Here is a 22,617-nt window from a genome sequence, read left to right as displayed (position 1 = left end):
AGTCTGGCCCAAACTGCGGGAGGCAGTGGAAGAAAGGAGTGCCTGGCGTGCTCTGGTCCATGGGGTCATGAAGAGTTGGACATGACTGAACAACAACATCTTATATCCAGTGCTGAATGTGAATCCAGTGTCAAAAGCAAGCCCTGCTTGCTGTGGGAACTGGCTGCAATGGGAGGCTCCCAAGAGAAACCATAAATGGGAAGGTTCCTAGTTGGTGCCTAATTTAAAAGTCACTGAACGTAAGCCCTGCTTACAGAGGAATAATTGGGAGTGCATTGTAATGCTCTTGATTGTTCCTTTACAGCTATGGCTGTACATGGTTATATAGTCAGAAACAATATACCTCTGAATATCAGTTGCTTAGGGAGGTTTATGGCTTCCATGCTATGCTTGTGGACTTCTCAAAGGCATCTGACTGGACCAGGTAGTTTTCATTCTAATCTATATACTGAGGACTTCTGGACTGTTTACTCTCCTTGTTTGCCTTTAGCATTGGGGCTCTTTTTAAAATTTATCATTTGTTTTAAAGGTTTAAAGCAGAAAATAATACAATATTGCAAAAGCAACCTCTGACACCCACCTTTACTAATAGCAAAATTTTTTAAAAACTAAAACTAACACAAATCCACTAACATCATCATTATTATTTTTTAAAAATCAACACTTTTGGGGGACAGCTGCCAACATGAAAACAGCATTAAAAAATGAAACAAAAAATAAGCCGGCAAAGGAAAGATCCAGCCAAGTTTTGCTTGCTGCCATAAAACAATAGAGCAGGGATGGGGAACATGCGGCTCTCCATTTGTTGCTGGCCTACAACTCCCATCAGCCCCTGGGTGACATGACCAGTGGTCAGGGAGGATGGGAGCAGCATCTGGAGAGTCACGGCATACTAATCTCTTCAGTAGAGTGTTCTGGCCTGATGGAACTCAGTTGGTACAATGTTCACATCATGCTCAATCCAACAAAAAAAGCCTACAGGTGATCCAGATGTCAAAGTCAATGGTTTTCCTTAGATCAGTCCTTCACCAACCTGGAAGTCTCTAAATGTTTTGGACTACATCTCCCATCAGCCCAGCCAGCAAAGACTGATCTTGGGAAACAACTTTCCTTTCTACTAGCTGCACTGCTGTTGATTCTCAAGAGGCCAACACATCTATGATGAGTGGAAGGACTTCTTGTGTACTACTGCTAGACTCTGCAAGCAATTTAAGTCATCACAGTGAGTTCTCCAATCAATAATAGAATACTATTAGATTATTAGATTATTAGATTATTGCATTTTATTAGATTATTGCATTTTAATGTTCTGTTCTGTTGGAAGCCGCCCAGAGTGGCTGGGAAAACTCAACCAGATGGGCGGGGTCTAAATATTATTATTATTAATAATAATATAGTGGCACTCCTACATGCACTGGGAAATAGCATTAAGGTTGGGGAATAAATCTCAGCAGGGCCAGCCCAAGAAGTATTGTTGCCTGAGGAAAAGCAGCAAATAGCATCCCTCCGCCACCATGACAAGATGCACATATTTGAACAGTATTCAAGGCCTGTCAAGTTATTTTTGGAACCTGAGGCAGAAAATAGCCCAAGCATATCTCCCTCTAATAATCTGAGAACAAATAAAGTGGCTAACAATTCACTGCTCCTTTGCAGCACTGAAAACCAGCTGCCTGAGGTGGTGGCCTCACTCTGCCTAATGGTAGAGCTGGACCTGAGGGTCAGTATAGTATTTCCCATAGAACTTTCCAAGAGCAATGCAAGGTGCACTTTTCATCAAAGTATTCAAGACCAGCTAAGGTGTTGCTAGTTAGTTTTATCAGCTGCGACAATTTTCAGTGCTCAGATATACTTCATATAGGATCTTTCTTACAGTAAGAATAATAATTACGAGATGTTTGTTTCCTTTGTTGTTTATATGGTTTTTTATGGTGGTGTTGCCTTCACAAGCATGTGAAAAGATGATATACAAATTGATTTCATAAAATCAATTGAGGTTTGATGCTCACAGTATGCTTCACTATGTAACCAGAAAATACCAAACTAAAGAAGACTCTACGAAGTGTATCTGCACTGGGAAAGGGTCAAAGAAGAGTAAAAGGATAGGGGATGCAGAACATCAGCTTTGCATGCAAAATATTCCAGGTTCAATCCCTGGCATCTCCAGGTAGGGCTGGGAAACCCTAGAGAGATGCTGCCAGGCCTTGTAAACAGAACGGAGCTGAATGGAACAGTGGTTTATGGAACAATGTCCTATTTTCCTATGAGGTTAGGTTCATTATCTCATTTCAATCCACCTCTCAGGCATCAAAGCAGCTTACAGGAAGATTGATATGACCATCAGATGTTGTACACATGGGGAGAAAATGGCAGCCCTCTTGATCTCTGCTCATTAGGCTTTCAGATTGTCACTAATCTCTTCAGCCTTCTATACTTAATTGAGACAATCACTCACTCCAATAAGCAAGGCATATGTCTCATTCCCGTGCCCCCTTAGCAGGGATCTGTGACAACTCTTGCTCCAGTAAATGATGCTGCAATTAGGACACTGCTGAGGAAACCAGTTGTGGCTGCAGACCTTTGGACAAGTAGAGCTTGGGCCACGCAGCATAGAGGTTGGACATCAACAGCTGTGATTTCGGAGGGTTTCAAAGTGTGCAGGCGCTTTCATGAGTACAGGAGGATTACCTGCTGCAGACAATAGCCCCGTAACACCTAGTGAACAATGGAGATGGGTAGGGTGGGTTCATTATCTCCTCACAAGCTCTGTTGAACTTGAATAGGTTCAAATGAGTCCAAGTTCAGTTCTTTCAAGTTATGTTCCTCTAAACTGAAAATATTTAAGGAAGTGTTCCACACCCAATGGGAAGTCAAGATTATTTCATCTTCTTTAAAGCCCTAAATGGCCTCGGTCCAGTATACCTGAAGGAGCGTCTCCACCCCCATTGTTCTGCCCGGACACTGAGGTCCAGCGCCGAGGGCCTTCTGGCGATTCCCTCACTGTGAGAAGCAAAGCTAAAAGGAACCAGGCAGACCGGGCCTTCTCGGTAGTGGCACCCGCCCTGTGGAACACCCTCCCATCAGAGGTCAGAGAGATAAACAACTACCTGACATTTAGAAAATACCTAAAGGCAGCCCTGTTTAGGGAAGTTTTTAATCTGTGATATTTGATGTATTTTAATGTTTGTTGTTGGAAGCCGCCCAGAGTGGCAGGAGAAGCTCAGCCAGATGGGTGAGGTACATATAATAAATTTATTATTATTATTATTATTATTATTATTATTATTATTATTATTATTCTTTACTTAATAAATTATTTATTCCATAAAATTTATGCACCTCTTGATTGTAAAAGAAATGTCTCAAAGTGGTTTACAAAAAGATCAAACTTGAAAATCAAGCAAAAATTACAACCATCCTTTAAAACATACAAAAGTTAAAATATTTAAACAGATCTTCTATAGACTCACTAAGCTAAGCAGAAATCCCTGAAACTGCACCCAGGATTTTTCTCTGGTCTCTTAGAAATGGCTTTACTGGAGCCCTCCCAAGCCTCTCTAGAAATGTAATGCCCTTTATAACATACCTAGGAGATGTTACTGGATTACAGCTCACATCAGCCCCAGCCAGCATGGCCAGTAGTCAGGGATGGTGGCAGTGGTAGTTCAACAACATCTGGAAGGTACCAGGTTAGCCATTCCTAGGGTAGATTGTCTTCCGGTCTGAAATGGGTTTGGCAGCATTGGCAAGGATTCTCTGTGTGATTTAATGGTCATTCTTGGAAAGGGGCACCAATAGCTCTCAAACAAAATGCTCTTCATAATTAATTTATTATTAGTAGTATTAATTAGCATTATTATTTAATTCATATACTGCTTAATTCCATAATAAGATTCTAAGCAATTTTCAAGTGTGGCCTTAAATGTACCGTCCTATTACTCTGAGACTATATCACTAATGTCATTTCATTGTTAGGGATGATGAGGAAGCCAAAGGACCTGCCTGTCCGTAGGCTAAGGGAGTAGCAGGGAAACAACTGGCTTCACACAAGCATCTTGTTGGCCACTGCAATAGAATGTGGAACTAGATGGGCTACTGTCAGGTTCTTTTTATGTTGCTGCCTAACTGCTGTTACTAGGGCTTTGTACTTGTAATCTGCTTAGAACCTTATTTTGGCATTAAGCAGCATATAAATTAAATAATGCTAACTAACAACAATAATGAACATTTTGCCGTATTTGAGATTTGAGATCTAGAAGAGAAACCGTTTTATGGATCAAGAACGTATCAAAACCAATCCAAACGGCTTTTTGTGTGCCTTGATTAACTTCCTTCTATCTGCATTTCCTGTTTGTCTTCTCAAGCCGCGGTAGTGTTCCATTTAAAGAAAATGACAGGGCAGCCTACAAATGATAAGCATTTTGAGGCAAACTATCAAGACATACCTACTGATTTTCCTGTCATATAAGCAGCATTTGCTTAATACTAATAAACTGATTTATCTGATCAAGCTCCAAGTTCCACCAAGTGGAATGTTAACAGCATGCCTGTGGTTTGCTCCTGTTTACAAGCGAGCAGCAGGTGTTTCTAATCCGCTCCATTATTACATCCAGTACAACCTCCTCAGACCTCCTGTGTGATTGCAAAAAAAACCCCCAACAGGCTACAGAGTGTACTGAAAACTTTTCAATGTTATCCTATTTGGCACTCCATGTGGATTAATACAAAAGGTTGCCCTTGTCAGACTTTGAGCAGCCCAATGTAGCACAGTGTGTTAGGGAACGGAATATATTTGAACACCCTGGTGCATGATTTCCCCCTTCTCGTCACAGCAAAAGCCTCAAATTCTATTGTTTAATCAGCGGGACAGGTATAATAGCTTTAAATGATGCAGAATCATCCCCTTGTATATCTAACGTTGAAGCCGGGGATGTAGCCAAGTGGCAATTTTAGGATTTTGATCTCAAACCCCAATTCATGTTCCCTGGTGTTCAAAGCTCTCTGAATTGCTACTTTTCGCTGAGCCTGTGGTTAGAGCCTAGTTGACAAAAGTTTTGGCTTCAACTTCTAGATACTTAAAACGCTTAGGACTATTTGGGTCTGAAATACTGATCTGCATTCATTTGCTATTCCTAGTTTTTGTTGTTGTTGTTTTTTGATTATTGAAATCTCCCAGCAGAGCAGGGATAAAGAAAATTTTGTGATGATCTAGCAAGCTTGAGCACTTGCTCATTTGTTCAGACAACTCTTTGTTGAGGTGCTTTGGTATAAAGGATGTTTGTCCTCTCCTTAGGATTACTAGCAGAAAAGGCTTCTCATGGGGGGGGGGAATTGTCTCAGTTGTTAAAGTTCACACCATATTTTGTATCTCTCCCTTGACATGGCTAGGAGGTGGGGGGAGGAGAGGGAAAACATTCACTTACCGGTATTAGGAGTCAAATATGAATGCCAAGATTCTCTCCCAGGAGGGTTTTTATCTTCACAGAGGAGGAAAGATAGATATGGCTCTGTTTCCCATTGTTTAGATGGTGAGATGCCTAGGTGGAAAGGGGAGAGGAACTGATGGTAGTGAATCCTTGGAGGAACTAGTCTGGAGGTTAAGGAGATCTGTGTGGTTGTGAGAAATGCACATGAGGTTTAAGTAGAGTCATACCTCGGGTTACGAATGCTGCAGGTTGTGCATTTTTGGGTTGCGGACTACGCTGAACCCGGAAGTACCGGAACAGGTTACGTCTGGGTTTCAGCCCTCGCGCATGTGCAGATGTGCAAAATGACATCACATGCATGCGCAGAAGCGCCAAATCGTGTCACGCGTGTGCGCCGATGTGCACTTCAGGCTGCGAATGCTGGGGGTTCCGAACATGGCTCCCGCACGAATCACGTTCGTAACCCGAGGTATGACTGTATGTATTTTTGTAGTACAGTGGTACCTTGAGTTACAAACGCTTCAGGTTACAAACTCCGCTAACCTGTAAGAGTTACTTCAAGTTGAGAACTTTGCCCCAGGATGAAAATGGAAATTGTGTGCCGGCAGTGCAGTGGCAGCACGAGGCCCCATTAGTGAAAGCACGCCTCTAGTTGAGAACAGTTTCAGGTTAAGAACGGACCTCCAGAACAAAGTAAGTTTGTAACTAGAGGTACAGTCATACCTCGACATCCGAACACTTCCACTTCCGAAGGTTTCGACTTCCGAAGTCGACAACCCCGGAAATCTTTTCGCGGCGTGCGTGGTCAGCGCATGCGCACAAGTGGCACTTCAACATCCGAAAACCTCGACTCACGAAGACGGCCGCGGAACGGATCGTCTTCGTAACTCGAGGTACCACTGTATCACTGTATATGCTGGGCTGAAACTTCTGTATCCCCACGATTCTGGATCCCCTGCAACAATTTATGTTGTGTATGAGAGGGAAAGCTGGAGTAGAAAAGTGAGGTTTGGTCTGATGAGTGAATTATCTTTGCACTATACCAGTTTTGGACCTGATCTTTGGATTCCATTTCTCAAGCCCCCCCCCCCCCACAAGACACCATACAGTTGTGCCAAAATGTAAAGTTGCAAGTTAGCAGCAAGCACCCCAGAAATCTGCAGTCTTAAACACCCCTTGGCCACCTTGAAAGTTAGGCAAGCACAACAAAACCCCTGCAACCCATCCTTGAAAATTTCGTTATATTTTTTTCTTCCCTTTCACAATTTTTGATGATTTCTTTCCTTATGAATTGATGGCAAATGGTTGTGTTAAGTACTACTACTACTGATGATGATACAGTGGTACCTCGGGTCACAGATGCTTCAGGTTACAGACGCTTCAGCTTACAGACTCCGCTAACCCAGAAATAGTACCTTGGGTTAAGAACTTTGCTTCAGGATGAGAACAGAAATTGCCTCGTGGTGGCAGCAGGAGGCCCCATTAGCTAAAGTGGTACCTCAGGTTAAGAACAGTTTCAGGTTAAGAATGGACCTCCGGAACGAATTAAGTTCTTAACCAGAGGTACCACTGTATTTTCAGCACAGAACTAAATCCATGATACTTTCAATGCGTCTGATTCCAAGTTGCTTGTTCAAATGGGTAACATACATATTCTTTGTTTGCTCTAATGATACTTCAATTTGACGGAGAAGTTTGGTTGTGCTTGCAGTTCAATGAGAAACTACCTGATTTTTAAACTAGCTGTCCTTGAAAATTTACACTTCTTTGAATTCCCCCCCCATAAAGTTCTCGATTCAAACAATATGTACAAAATGCATATGGTAGGGGGAAATGTGCAAAAAATGTATATATTGCTGAAAATAACATACAGAAATGCAACACATCTTCCACATTACTGAATGCAAAAACGTATTAGGAAACATGCTTGCAAAAATGTATACTTTAGTCAAAATAGCATAAATGTGAAAATTAGGAGAAATTCACACTAAAATGCTGACAAAGGTTCTTGAATTATTGTTTAAAATTGAAAATTGCTGTGGGAATGTGGAGAATTGAATTTAAGATTGGAAAAATGACCTCAACCCTAATCATAGCACTTCCATTTCCATTCACAATATTTACATTGTTGATACAGCAATACAACCAGAAATGAATGATGCATATGTGAAAGTTATGATTTATGTAGCCTTAAAAAAAATCAAAGCCTGTGTTAATTTTTATTACAAGAGAAACACAAATGAATAATTAAAGGAAATTGATAATATTGAATGAATTGACACACCAAACTAAGCAAAAAAAGTTAATTGTCAGCTGGATTTCCATTCATTGCTTAGGAAAGGGAAGGGGAAATTAAAGACTGTAGTTAATCTTTTTTAAACTCAGCAGCCCAAAATTGTGCTTTGTAACATTGTAAACCTTGTTATTTGCAGGTATTCATGAGCTGTTTTTTTAATGCACCCTAGAAAGAGACACAAAAAAATCCATTCACCATCAATTCAATTAACTGCTTTAAATGCTCGTTGCTTGGAAACAATGTTTGATTATGGTTCATTCCTAAAATACCCAACATATGTGACAATATTCTGCTGCTGCCTATCTTGTAAATGTGGCCAAAAATACTTTCTTTTGAGTTTGAGCTGGTACTATGTAGGTTTTCTTAGATGTACACCTTTAATATCCGTCATTAAAATGTGAGGTAAACATTTATGGGTTAGATTTTCTTTTGTATTGACAAGCAATTCCTTCTTTTTGAAATACTGTCCAAGAAATATTTAAACAATAGAAATATATTTACAATTGAATTGGGTATATTGAAATATTATAATTTATTTGTCAGGATTTATAGCCTGCTATTCAGCATGTTCTCAGGGTGGTGTCATGGGCCCCACTGATCAAAACTGACAGTTGGCCTGACTATGTCTACCCTGTCTCTAGCACATTCTGTTCCATCTCGACAAATCCAGCAGGGGTTTTTTTTGTAGTTTTTGGGCCCTGTGGCAGCGTGATAAACTTATTGACCCCAAAGTAACAAAAATTAAAAGCTGACAACAAAGCCATGACTATGTTATATATTCTGAGGAATCAGAAAGACTTGGAGTTAACCTTGTTAAGAAGAAAGTGTTAAGAATAAGCTAACCCAGGCACCCCCAAACTTCAGCCCTCCAGATGTTTTGGACTACAATTCCCATCACCCCTGACCACTGGTCCTATTATCTAGGGATCATGGGAGTTGTAGGCCAAAAACATCTGGAGGGCCGCAGTTTGGGGATGCCTGAGCTAACCAATTGGACCTGTTCCCAGAATAAAAAGGCAAAGGAAGCAAAGAGCAGTATAAGTGGGAGATGAGGGACAGAAGATAGCTGACAATTGGAACTGTCAAAATGGAGGAGACATGAGGCAGTGCTTTGAGCATAGGCTGGTTGGACTGATTGAAAAATGGACTGTATAGGTATTGTTCTGATTTTGGGGGTGTCAGTCTGGATGAAACCTTGTTTCCACTTCCAAAGCTAGGATCTTGGTTCTGTGAGTGTGGAATCTAAAAGGAGAAGCTTGCCAAACCAGTTCCTCTTTCAGGTTAATGGCTTGGGCTGGCTACTTAAGTAGCATGATTTAGCACAGGCATCCCCAAACTGCGGCCCTCCAGATGTTTTGGCCTACAACTCCCATGATCCCTAGCTAACAGGACTAGTGGTCAGGGATGATGGGAATTGTAGTCCAAAACATGTAGAGGGCTGAAGTTTGGGGGTACCTGATTTAGCAGAACAATAAGTTGTTCTGTCCCATAGAACAAATGGATGGGCCTTTCCCTCACCCCTCTCACCCAGCTACTACATAGGAGAACAACAGCAGAGATATGTGCGAGTGAGCTAGAAGTAGTGTAGAAGCTGAAGACACAGGCACATGTTCTGCTTTGTGCTGAACTTTTGGGTTCTCCTGGAAATCTAAGGAGAAGCAGAATCTATGGAGGTTTTGATGCTGTAGGCCCCTCCATCCTATTGCCACGTTGTGTATATGTGTAAATAAAGCCATTTATCTTAAAGACACCAAAGTACCTGCTGACCTTCATTCTAAGGAAACCAAACCTGGAAAAGTGCATGGAACCCCTGGTGTCTCTTACTGCTCAGAGACTTGTGTGGCATAGCAGGATATTTAAGATATCTTTATTGTCATTGTCCCCTTGCGGGAACAACGAAATTATTCGGTTGCTACATCCACTCAGATAAAGCATTCCGCATAATCCAAAATTACAAAAAGCTAATTAAAAACAGTAAATATACTACAAAATAACAAGTAAAATAAGATGACTTCAAAGTCCGGGCTTTCCATTTAAGGCCAAAATTGCTCTAGAGAAGAAACTGTTCCTGAGACGGCTCGTTCTTGCCTGCATTGTTCTATATCTCCGTCCCGATGGCAGGAGCTGAAAGAAATGGTGACCAGGGTGCGTTGGATCTCTTGACATATCTAGTGCTTTTCTATGGCACCTGGTGGTGTAAATTTGTTCTAAGGTGGTGAGTGAGCAGCCAATAATGCTCTCTGCTGTTTTAATAATTCTACACAGCCCTGCTCTGTCCTGGGAAGTACAGCTTCCGTACCACACACATAAACCGTACGTGAGCACGCTCTGTATGGCACAGTGATAGAAGGCAAGCAGCAGCTTTTGTGGAAGATGGTTTTTCCTTAAAATTATCAAAAAATACAGTCTCTGCTGCACCTTCTTCACAAACCCCCTTGTATTAACACTCCAGGACAGATCCTCCTGTAACTCAATGCCTAGAAATCTAAACGTTGTTACCCTCTCCACACAAATTTCAGATCTATTAGAGAGGCTCTGGGTAAGAGTATGGGAATCACAGGAAGAATAGATTCAAATATCTTTGAACACCTGTGAATTATTTTCAGTTTTGTTTTGGCACTGAAGCACAGCATATCCATATATGAAATAAGAGTTTGTTGAGATCTTTTATTTGCATACTGCCTCTCACTTTCGAAATTTATCCGGGGATGAAACCTTGTGGAGAAGTGTCCTGTGTCTCAGAGAATGCAGGTTCTCATGGGTAAAAAGACTCTGGGCTCCCGAGGGCGTTTTCCTTCTGAATTTCAGCTTCCAGTAGACAGTCTTACCTCTGATCAGATTGGATAGAAGTCCTGAAAGCAGAATACGAAGAATGATGCTGCAGTGACCAAGAAGAAAAATGTCTGTGTATGTGAATGGTTTAACTGTGAATGTAAAAACGAACAGAACAATGACTGGAAAAACCCATTAAAATCACCACAGCCAGGTTCACTGATTCCAAACACAAGTGACAAAGGTGCCAACCTGCAGAGAATCTTGAAGGTGCCCCCCTAAATATTTTATTGGGGCAAAGGGCTCAGGGCCCATAGAGGTAGTACCTATGGTGCAAAGTTACTTCTACAAACTGTCAAGCCATATACAGTGGTACCTCGGTTTATGAACACAATTGGTTCCGGAAGTCTGTTCATAAACTGAAGCGTTCATAAACTGAAGCGAACTTTCCCATTGAAAGTAATGGAAAGTGGATTAATCCATTCCAGACAGTCCGCGGAGTAACCGTTCATAAACTGAAGCGAACTTTTCCATTGAAAGTAATGGAAAGTGGATTAATCCGTTCCAGACGGGTCCGCGAAGTACTTAAACTGAAGCGTTCATAAACTGAAACATGGGTGTAATTGGTTCCGGAAGTCTGTTCATAAACTGAAGCGTTCATAAACTGAAGCGAACTTTCCCATTAAAAGTAATGGAAAGTGAATTAATCCGTTCCAGATGGGTCCGCGGCGTTCATAAACCGAAAATTCATAAACCGAGGTGTTCATAAACCGAGGTTCCACTGTATTTGGATCTATGTGATTAAACCTCTATCACACTATGGTTGTAGTAGAAATGGAAATGTTTTGGTGCAAAGGTGAAACACAAATGCTTTGTTACATAGTATTTCAGTGAAAGATACTGGGAACCGTATGAGATTTACTTTTAGTCCCTTGACTTCAAAGTTAGATGAAAGGATAGCAAACAAGTATTAATCTGTTTTTGCAGTCTTGTTCTCTGCCAGGTCGTGTCTTTTGGGTGCCATTTATAAAGCAAGGAAGACAGTGAAAAATGAAAACTTTACAATTGGTCCTTCCTGACCCTCTTGAATGCTATCGTTTCTGTCTTGGAATGATCCACTATGTATCTGCTAACAGATGATCTTGAGCTGAAAAGTAGAAAAAGGATGAAATTTTAGGCATGGCTGAAGATGAATATGAATTCTGGCTATTTTATTATAATGCAACACATGTTCAGGAGTATGGGCAAGGTGACCATTGCAGCAGCCATAGCAGGGACATTCTTCAGGTTTTGAAGGTAGCAAAAATGGAGGCACAGGACTTACAAACTACCGGTATTTCATTCCCCTATGAAAAGCACCTCATTTGGGGTAATTTTTCACACTGCTTCATGAAACAGCATTGGGGCAGATGTTAAGGCAATGGGGTCAGAGGCAAAACACCTCCATTGCCATAACAACCGGAACAACCTGTGTGCATTTCGTTCTGAAAGAATGTGGATGAGCTTCACAGAAAGGATTTTTCACTTAGCAGTGCTCAAGGTTAGTTTTAATGGAGTCTCAAAAGTTTTCACTGATGCAGAATCAGTATAGTAATTTCTTTTGGCTAATGAAACTAAGGAAATGGAAACCTTCACCTCATGCATCAGTGAGGAAAAAGGAAATAACAATTAGAGTTCTGCAGAGCAGAAGACACTTTATCTGTCTAGTTGGTAAGTACGTTGGATTCTGCCAGATATGCCATTATTTTTGAAGGAAGGGGACAATGTTGTATCTACCCTTATTTTTGGTAGAACATCTCAGTATTGATCATATATGAACTCATTTTCTCAGTGTCGATACATATAGCCAAAATCCATATAGAAGTGGGAGGTCTTAGGAGGCTTGAGGCAACCACGAGCTTTGTTAGAGGAATGAAAAAATCTTTAAGGGGGGGAGCTAAGAGGAGACACCCCCAAAACAGCCCAATAAGCATTGTGCATGTTCAGTGGATATGGAATACTGAATGTTTGTAGAGTGGGGTGACAAAAAATTGGGGGGAGGGGAAATTTAATGGAACATCTTAGAGAGTAATGGCTGCTGCCTTGGAACCCTAAACAGAACTTCACACTTCAACATTTTGTTGCACACCCCAATGGTTTATTAATTCATATATGGACTCAGGAACAGGAATTTGCCAATTATGAGATTCTGTTTTGTTGCCATTTTGTCTGCTAAAAGTACAATATCTGGCAACATTTTCTCAATCTGGTAAATATTTGTTCTGGACTGCACAAAACTGGGAGGAGGGGGAGGATGAAACATGATATAAATAACCAGTTTTAGGGAGAGAGAAGTATGAACTGCACTGTAACAAGTACCGCTTACATGAATTATACTGTGAATTTAAAAATGGAAAATAATTGGTGTACGGTTGAAGTGTTTGGAGACTATGCAAAGGTCACAATACATTACCTTCCGTATCAGAGGCACTGTGTCTCAGAATACCAGTTGCTGAGAATCACAGATGGGGGAGACTGAGAGAGTGCTGTTGCACCCAGAGCCTGCTTGTGGGCCCTCCATAGCCTTTTGGTTGGCCAGTGTGGGAACAAGTTGCTGGGCTTGATGGGCATTTGCTGTGATCTAGCAGAGCTCTTCTTGTATTCTTATGTTCACAGTATGACTGGCTTTGCATATCATAAATGTGATGGGGAAACACAAGGAGCTAGTTCTGAGTGCACTTCAGCTGCCCTGCTTGATAAGGAACTCATAGGGCTGAGATGTGCAAGCTGTGTTCCCATTCAGTACCTGTGAACCCTGTAAGATTGTTTCTGTAAATGTCACCGGAAGGATGGCAAGGACAAATCCAGATGGCTTGACTTCCTGTGAACCTGGCTCATTATAGCACCTGAGCCTACCTGCTAAATCTTTGGTTTAAGGGGTTTCTGATAAATGTAAAACTTAGATCAGTGTCTCTGAAGGCACATCGCCTGAATTGAAAACTGAAGGGAAAGGCGCATGCAGTGGTGGGAACAGATTAGGAATACTTTAGTAAGTTTGATCAAAATGAATGGCTGGTTTGATCGGTTATGGGCAGCCATGAAGGGCTAATTGTCATAGAATACTTGTGAGTGCTACAGAGTCATTTTTGAAGAAAACTTGTGGTAATTGACTCAGTGATTTGTAGGGATGGGAGAATCTGTCATTTTCTGTTTCACTTGGTTTCCCATTTCTCTACTTTTAAGTTCATTTCTTCATATTTTCACAATAGTTTCCCTTTTTTTGAAAACCTCATGAAAATTCATTAACATTTTAGTTCTATTATTTCCTAATATACATATTTTTGTATGCATTTTTGCATAATGTATACATTTTTTGCAAGCAATTTCCCCTAATATAATAAAGTTTTGGATGTTATTTTCACCAATATGTGCATTTTTAGGCACACATTACTTAGCATATACATTTTTGTTCACATTGCTTGAGAGAAGAACTGCATTGCAAAATTCAGAAAGTGTGAATTTTGAAGGGCAACTGTGTTTTGATGTGTCTATTGTTTCACAAACCATAAATTAGGTAGATTCCCTACTGATGTAGCCAGCAGAGGAGAGGAAAGAAGTTGCAGTAAATACAGCGCAACAGAATATTGTCATGTATGAGTTGGGTGCAGTCACCTGAGGACACAGACTAAATGCATAGCAAAGCCCTCGGGAGAAACTGTGTAACTCCCATTGTGGTCCTTTCTTCAGACATTCTGTTGGTTTTGTTACCTTATATAGCAGCCAGAATGAACATGCTAGCTCCATCCCCATTGCTGTTCCGCTCAGCTTCCAACTCATAAAAGATGAACCTCTGCAGGAAGGAGGTTTTATATCCACAAGTCACCATTCAGTTTAGAAGTCTGATTTTCCATGCATGGAGAGTCTCCATAGTTACAAAAAGCTGCTCCTTGCAGATGGCCCCCTTCCACCAGAAACAGTGGCAATGGATGGAGTTTGTGCACCCAGCCGCACTGACCACCTTGTGGTTTAGTTAACCTTTCAGTGTCACACCAAAGAAGGGTTTCTGTTGCTACATTTTAAGTATCCGTTCATGTTGTCTGCTCCAGATGCTATTAATACCCCTTCCAAGTGATTCCATTGGATTTTGAAACATAACCTGCACCCTTACGGAAGAGCAAAGCATCTTAGGGGGAGAAAATCATCTGAAGGACAAGCATTTCAGTGCTTAATGGGTAATAAGCATTATTCAGTCCTCTGTCTTCCCTTAAGGACATGGAGAGCCCTTTGCTTGTCTGGTTGTACATTTCTCTGAAGTATGCAATTTATAGAATGAATGTCAGATCTAATGACTACAAACCTAAGCAAACATGATGGAAAAGGGCAACCAAGAGGTTATCTGAGAAGTGAACGATCAAGGCTAAGCAGCATAGACTGTATTTTAATATATGGTGCTTAGTTGCAATATATACTTGAAACATCTTTCTGCCAGTAACAAGTCACTAGGTTAGTGGCAGGTCATAAGGAAATGATGCACATAATGCTAAGGCTATCAGTGACTGTAACCCATGATGGCTATGCTTCGTCTCCATGGTTGGAAGTGTATACTTCTGAATACCAGTTGCTGGAAACTGCATCGTGCTGGCCATAGTGAGAACAAGACTCTGGACTAGATGGGTCATTAGCCCATAGCTGCCAAGTCTCCTGTATTCCCTGGGAAACCCCCGTTTTTCCAGCCGTTTCCCACTGGCATCCCGGATTAAAAAAAACCCAGTAAATCCCCCAGATTCTTACTGGCCCGGGGAAGCTCCTTCTGTGCATGTCTGGAGTCTCTGGACATGCACAGAAGAGATTTCTGGCGCTGCGGCCATTTTGGAAATGGGCAGAGCATGCATAAAAGCGACTTCCGGTGCTGCTCTGCCCAGTTCCAAAATGGCCGCAGTGCAACTTCCGGTGCCACGCCACGCCGATCCCGGATTTTTCAACTGGGAGTTGGCACCTATGCATTAGCCTGATCCATCAGGCTCTTCTTGTGTTTCTTTGTTAGTTTTTAGTTGATCTCTCCCCTCAACCCTTTTGCCCAAGCACCTATGTCTACATCTGAAAAGTTATTTATAATTAATTGATGACATGACAGGATTTATGCTTCTGAAAAATATTTGGACAGAGTTTTGTATTGGTTACAAAATCAGAATGACATTTGTTTGAGCGATGTTGGTCCTATTGCATTGGTACTTTGGGTAGCAACACTGGTTGTTGTAAAGCAGGGGTAGGCAACTTAAGGCCCATGGGCCACAAACAGCCCATGGGGGTTGTTTAACCAGCCCACAGGCCACCCCCAAACGAAGCCGCCCACCTGGTGAGTCCTCACATGCTGTGCTAAACTGGTGCAGCACGACACGGAGACTCACTTCCGCAGTGCCGGAAATCGCGTCTACCCATGTTCAGAGGCTGGAAATCATGTCTGCGCAGACGCAGACGCCAGAAATCATGGCCAATCTGGCCCACGGAGGGATCTCCGCTGGAGTGGACCAGCCCAGGCGAGGTAAACCTTGCCAACCCCAGTTGTAAAGCAAGTAAGACATCAATAAGTTCACTCATTTTTCCTGGTGGATGGCATTGAGGCCAGGCATCCAGGCCACTGCAGTGATCTGACAGGGGATGGGAATTGACACTCCTCTCATTGCCATCCTGGCAGCACCACCAGCACTGGGCAGGGCTCCACCCAGGTGAAGCCCCGCTGACCAATCAATGCTGGTTGGTGGCATGGCCGTGGGAGATTTAAACTATGGTGCAGCCAGGGATGTCTACTCTCTCACCCTTTGCTAGATCTCCCAACCCACCCGCCCTCTTTTTCTGCTTTGTTTTGAAATGACCTTGCTATGAACAATTGTCATACTGCCATATTGTTGGTGCTGGGTAGGCATTTTTCCACTTGACAAATTGGCACCAGGCATTTGGTTTTTGCCTACCTTGTAGCAATCGTCACAACTTTGTGAGTTTAGGCATTGAGTAAGCCTTTGTTTGGATGGAGGGAAGGTTGTATCCTCCGCCTGCCCCTACTCATTACGGGTATTCTGTTAAAGGGATCTGGGGGTGTGGATTCTGTCCAATGCCCAGACATGGGCTAGGACCGTGCCACAACCCCAACAGGGATCCTTTGGGGGCCCCTGATTTGATGTAGGTCATAGGGCTCCCCCTATCGGTGATTTACCCTTACATGGACTCCCTGCAGGCGGGCAGGAGTCGAGATATAGCCTGGCTTCACTCGATGGCTAAGCCAAACAGCTCACATCTATAACCAATAAAGCTGTGGCCTGTTTGAACCCAGAAACTTAGATACTTGCATCTATGTGTTTATTATTCACTAGGAAACTGCAGGTCACAGGGCCTTGACATGCAACTTTAAAGCAATGCAAAATAAGTCAGACATATAAGCCCATGCTGTCAAAAATGATGAGTATCTTACACCTTAAGATTGGTATTGTTGTTGTTTAGTCGTTCAGTCATGTCTGACTCTTCGTGACCCTATGGACCAGAGCACGCCAGGCACTCCTGTCTTCCACTGCCTCCCGCAGTTTGGTCAGACTCATGTTCGTAGCTTCAAGAACACTGTCCAACCATCTCATCCTCTGTCGTCCCCTTCTCCTTGTGCCCTCCATCTTTCCCAACATCAGGGTCTTTTCCAGGGAGTCTTCTCTTCTCATGAGGTGGCCAAAGTATTGGAGCCTCAGCTTCATGACCTGTCCTTCCAGTGAGCACTCAGGGGTGATTTACTTCAGAATGGATAGGTTTGATCTTCTTGCAGTCCATGGGACTCTCAAGAGTCTCCTCCAGCACCATAATTCAAAAGCATCAATTCTTCGGCGATCAGCCTTCTTAATGGTCCAGCTCTCACTTTCATAAATCAATACTGGGGAAAACAAAGCTTTAACTATACAGACCTTTGTTGGCAAGGTGATGCCTCTGCTTTTTAAGATGCTGTCTAGGTTTGTCATTGCTTTTCTCCCAAGAAGCAGGCGTCTTTTAATTTCGTGACTGCTGTCACCATCTGCAGTGATAATGGAAGCCAAGAAAGTAAAATCTCTCACTGCCTCCATTTCTTCCCCTTCTATTTGCCAGGAGGTGATGGGACCAGTGGCCGTGATCTTAGTTTTTTTTTTTTTTATGTTAAGCTTCAGACCATATTTTGCGCTCTCCTCTTTCACCCTCATTAAAAGGTTCTTTAATTCCTCCTCACTTTCTGCCATCAAGGTTGTGTCATCAGCATATCTGAGGTTGTTGATATTTCTTCCGGCAATCTTAATTCCAGCTTGGGATTCATCCAGTCCAGCCTTTCTCATGATGAATTTTGCATATAAATTTAATAAGCAGGGAGACAATATACAGCCTTGTTGTACTCCTTTCCCAATTTTGAACCAATCAGTTGTTCCATATCCAGTTCTAACTGTAGCTTCTTGTCCCACATAGAGATTTCTCAGGAGACAGATGAGGTGATCAGGCACTCCCATTTCCTTAAGAACTTGCCATAGTTTGCTGTGGTCAACACAGTCAAATGCTTTTGCATAGTCAATGAAGCAGAAGTAGATGTTTTTAATTTATGAAGTCACACCTAGAAATTAAATATAAAAATGGCTTGTATTTATTTAAATGACATTTGTGTTACTTTTTAGGATCACAGAACCTCTCCAAGCAGCTGTTAATAGAAGAATCACTGTCAAAACAGATAAAGCAATGTGTACTAACTCCATGGTTAAAATCAATGCATAATTTAAAATTCTTTAAATGTAAAAGCAAATGTAGCAACAGATGGCGACATCCACATAAAATCACCAAACCAGCTCCACCAGTTCCCAACACAAGACCAGTATCCACATTAACAGGTGCCTTATCTAAAGCAGATCAAAAAAAGACATATCTTTAGGACTTGCTCAAAAGAAATCCCGGAGCGAGCTACATCCTTGAGGAAATAAGTTCCATATTCTCTTTAGCAGGAAATATTTTGAGCTAAGGAACTAGCCTATATTAGAAGGGATTTTTTGGTAAAGATTTCACAGATCTCTCTCTCTCTCTCTCTCTCTCTCTCTCTCTCTCTCTCTCTCTCTCTCTCTCTCTCTCTCTCTGTAAAGGATGAAACCCTAGGCCAGCTAGTAGCTATGATCTGTAAGGAAGCCAAGTGCTTATCACTGCAGAGTTGGGGGGGGGGACGGACGACACACACCTCTTATACAGAATTATATTAGAATTGATTCAAGTATATATTGGAGGCTTTACTGCTCCTTACAGAGAATACCTAAAGCAGGTTTTTAAATGGTTTGTTGCATAATTGAGAACATACCTAGCAATCTTCAGGGCTGGTTTGTTCTTTTAAGATGTCAAATGCCAGAAACCTGAGTGCTGAAACCAGATGCCCCGCTATTGAGGAGACTGTTTCACTTCCACAGTTAGTAAGTACACAATTGGTTCCGGAAGTCTGTACTTAACCTGAAGCGTACTTAGCCTGAAGTGAACTTTCCTATTGAAAGTAATGGAAAGTGGATTAATCCGTTCCAGACAGGTCCGTGGAGTACTCAACCTGAAGCGTACTTAATCCGAAGTATGAGTGTAATTGGTTCTGGAAGTCCGTACTTAACCTGAAGCATACTTAACCTGAAGCGAACTTTCCCATTGAAAGTAATGGAAAGTGGATTAATCCGTTCCAGATGGGTCCGCGGAGTACTTAAACTGAAAGTACTGAAACCGAGGTGCACTTAAACCGAGGTATGCCTGTACTAGAGATTGCGTTGTTATTTTTGTATGAAATACTGTGCATACAACTCAGCCAGCATGAAATAGTTGTAAGACCAATGTCTTCCAATGAAAGATAGTTAGTCAACCAAATTATTATGCTATACATGCGTACATGCATCCCCCATAATGATTGAGAAAATATCCAACATGACTCACATAATCTTCAAATGCAAACTACGATTTAAAGCAGGGTTGAAGCATTACCAAATCACCTCATTGTAGCAGGGTTGTTTTTCAGACTGAACTCGCTGAAACCTCTTAGGTGGGAGGTGGGGAGGTGTTCCTGGTGAGCTGCCATTATTATTATTATTATTATTATTATTATTATTATTATTATTATTAGTCCACCTCATACCCACAAGTCTCAAGGAAGCTCATAAAATCGGAATATAAAACCACAAAATACACAATCAAAATAAAAACAAACCCAATAACCCCCTCCCCATTTTAAAAGGGCATAGGATATCAATCAACCAAAGGCCTAGTTAAAGAGGAATGTTTTTGCCTGATGCCTAAAGATGTACAATGAAGGTGCCAGGCAAACCTCTGTGCAGAGAGCATCCCACAGATGGGGAGCCACTGCAGAAAAGGCCGGTTCTCGTGTTGATACCCTCTGGACCTCTCATGGACATAGCTGTCAAGTTCTCCTTTTTTAAAGGGAAATTCCCTTATGCTGAATAGGCTTCCTCGTGAGAAAAGGGAAAACTTGACAGCTATGCTCATGGAGTTCTGGCAACTCCTTTTCTAGAAGAATAGCACTGCACTATACAATGGGTTCTCCAATTATGGAGAGCACGCATTGCGGGAGGGGAATCAGGATGACCCTGGGGTTGCTAGGCAGTTTAGGCAAAATGGCCACGGGATGACTGGGCATTTTGGTGCTGTTGCTGGGTAGAAAAGCTTGTTGCAGATTGGAGTAAGGGTCGGCCCCTAGCCTATAAAAACCCTCTGCGTGACTATATTGGTTTCACTTTTGCCAAGTACTTCGGATTTCCTGCTCGCCCACCTCCCTTTTTAAGGATGCTTTGCGAATTGACATTGCTGTGCCTGTCATGGGGTCACCTGCCTTGGGGCAGGGGCCCGGTAGGAATTTTGCCATCTGGCTGATTGGCTGTTGCCATTTGGTTTTTGTCTACTGCATAGCAAATCGTCACAACTTGTAAGGTTGGCGGTTAGACATTGGTTAAAATTGGCTGGAAAGAGGAGTATGGAAAGGCTGGAAAGTTACGCTAAATTGCTGCTGCTTTTAGAGGTATTCCGCTAAAGGAATCCCGGGGTTCGGAGGGCTCTCATCAGTACCCCGTTAGGGGATTCGGCCTAACACAGAGCAAATTGAGCCTCAGGAAACATTTGAGGGAAGACAAAAGAAGGGCCTGGTACCCGGCTCCGTCCTCCCTCAGAGAATATTTATCTACTGACTTCCACAAAATGCCTAGAGGAAGTCAGTGCAGAATCTGTCCCAGGGCGGGGGACAGATGGGTTAACCAATGCCTAAGCAACCACTCACATTTGATGGTATTTTAATAAAGTTGTGGCCAAAATAATGCCAAAAAACCTTAAGCTTAATTAATGTGTGTGTGTGTGAATTTATTGGGGGGAATCTGGTGACCTCGACATGCAATATCATTAAACTATAACCCAATCAACTAAAATACAGTTCAAAAGTGCACTGGAGTAGGTATTTTCAAATAATAAGAAAAAGGGTTCTGCAGAATGTGGAGGAATAATACTAGAACCCAGGGTCATCCTACGAAGCTGAATATTGGAAGATTCCACCCAGACAAAAGGAGGTGGTACTTCACACAGTGCGTAGTTAAACTATGCAATCCACACTCACAAGATGTACAGTAATGATAGCCACCAATTTGGACGGCTTCAAAAGAGCATTAGACAAATCCCCCGATACCTGAGAATAAAGGTATTGGTGGCTTGTAGCTAAAATAGCTATGTTTTACATTCCTGGTCCTTGGATATTTTAGACCTTTCCTGGCCCAAATCAGCATCAATTAGACCTCGAAGCAAATTAGCAATCAATGTGCTTACTTCTTCCAGAGAAATCAATGGAACTTAAATGTACCTACCCATCTTTACAATAGTGATTATCAAAATGATGGCAAATATTTTCAAAGCTAGAACATTTTATGTGAATATTACAAAGCAGAGTAAATTTTGTGCAACCCCCCCCCCCCCGTCATTCTTTCTTAATGTATTCTCCCTTTCTCTAAAATGGATCTTCCTTCACGCTGGGAGCGGAAGGCAAAAATGAGAGATAAGAGAGGGGGAGCCTATTTTCTTCTTGACAGTATTATACAGTACTGTATTTCACCAACTAGCTGGTTGTCACGCAGCAGTGTTATTTTTTAAAAAAATTAAAAAGCATAAGCAAGGGGGAAAGGGCTAGCTCTATAAAAAGATATCCCTGTATAAAAAAGGCTGGTGACTAATACTTAAAAGTACATAGAAAATGAGATGAATGGAAAACAAACAATTGCTATTACAGAAAAGGTTGACATTATTACCCATGGCAACGTATTAGTGTCAAGCATAAAAGATCCCAGAACTGCTTGACATCTTCTCTACATCTGTCTTGTTCCAAAACTTGTTGGCTTTCCCTTCACAATTTGGTTTTGAACACAAGCACTAGTTTGGATAATGGTTACAGTCTTATAAGCATTTCCTTTGAATCTATGGTGTGGATATGGCATTTGAGTACTGGGCCTACCAGATGCCAATCTGGAGATCTTACCTGTAGCATTAAATGAATTTTGAAAGAACTAATAGCAAGAAAAGCCTTCCTTCTCTTCTATGCCCTGTTGCAGTCTCAGGCTGTTCTTTACTGTTTGTTTTAAGCACTCAGTTCATGGGAATATTATTCATACATCTCTAATGTAATGTTTGATACACCTCATATGCCCATGTGCTATACATATATACATATACACATACACATACACATATACATATACATATACATATACATATACATATACATATACATATACACACACATGCATTTTCTATTATACATATACAAACGAAATTAAAACACAAACATATAATCGCCTTTGACTTCCCTCCTCCCCATTGTGGATCTTAATATAATGATTTTCCCCTCTACATCTTTTTCATAACTATTCTTATAAATCCTTTATCATTCAACAGTTCAATTTTTTTGCTAAAGGTTTTCTGTCAATCCTACCAATGTGTGTAATTGTTTACAATACAGTGGTACCTCGACTTATGAACGACTTGACAACCAAATTTTTTGACTTACGAATGGGGCAAATGGCCGCACACTTATGAATTTCTCGACATCTGAACGGAAACCGTGGCGGTTTTAGATAGGGTTTTTTCAAC

At 41.7% G+C, this 22,617-nt stretch overlaps 1 protein-coding gene across 1 annotated transcript in view; it reads right to left on the bottom strand.

Moving 5' to 3' along the window:
- The window catches only part of STS (steroid sulfatase), a 213,594-nt gene extending 194,411 nt beyond the window's left edge, over positions 1 to 19,183 (bottom strand). Inside the window, exon 1 of the mRNA XM_088667707.1 lies at positions 19,120 to 19,183. The gene's annotated coding sequence lies outside the window, so the exon portion shown is untranslated. The remainder of the gene's footprint in view (positions 1 to 19,119) is intronic.
- Positions 19,184 to 22,617: the final 3,434 nt, after the last annotated feature.

Source organism: Zootoca vivipara, chromosome 4, assembly GCF_965207765.1.
Source record: "Zootoca vivipara chromosome 4, rZooViv2.hap1.1, whole genome shotgun sequence".
Classification (NCBI taxonomy): Eukaryota; Metazoa; Chordata; class Lepidosauria; order Squamata; family Lacertidae; genus Zootoca; species Zootoca vivipara.
This window is presented reverse-complemented; position numbering and strand designations above follow the sequence as displayed.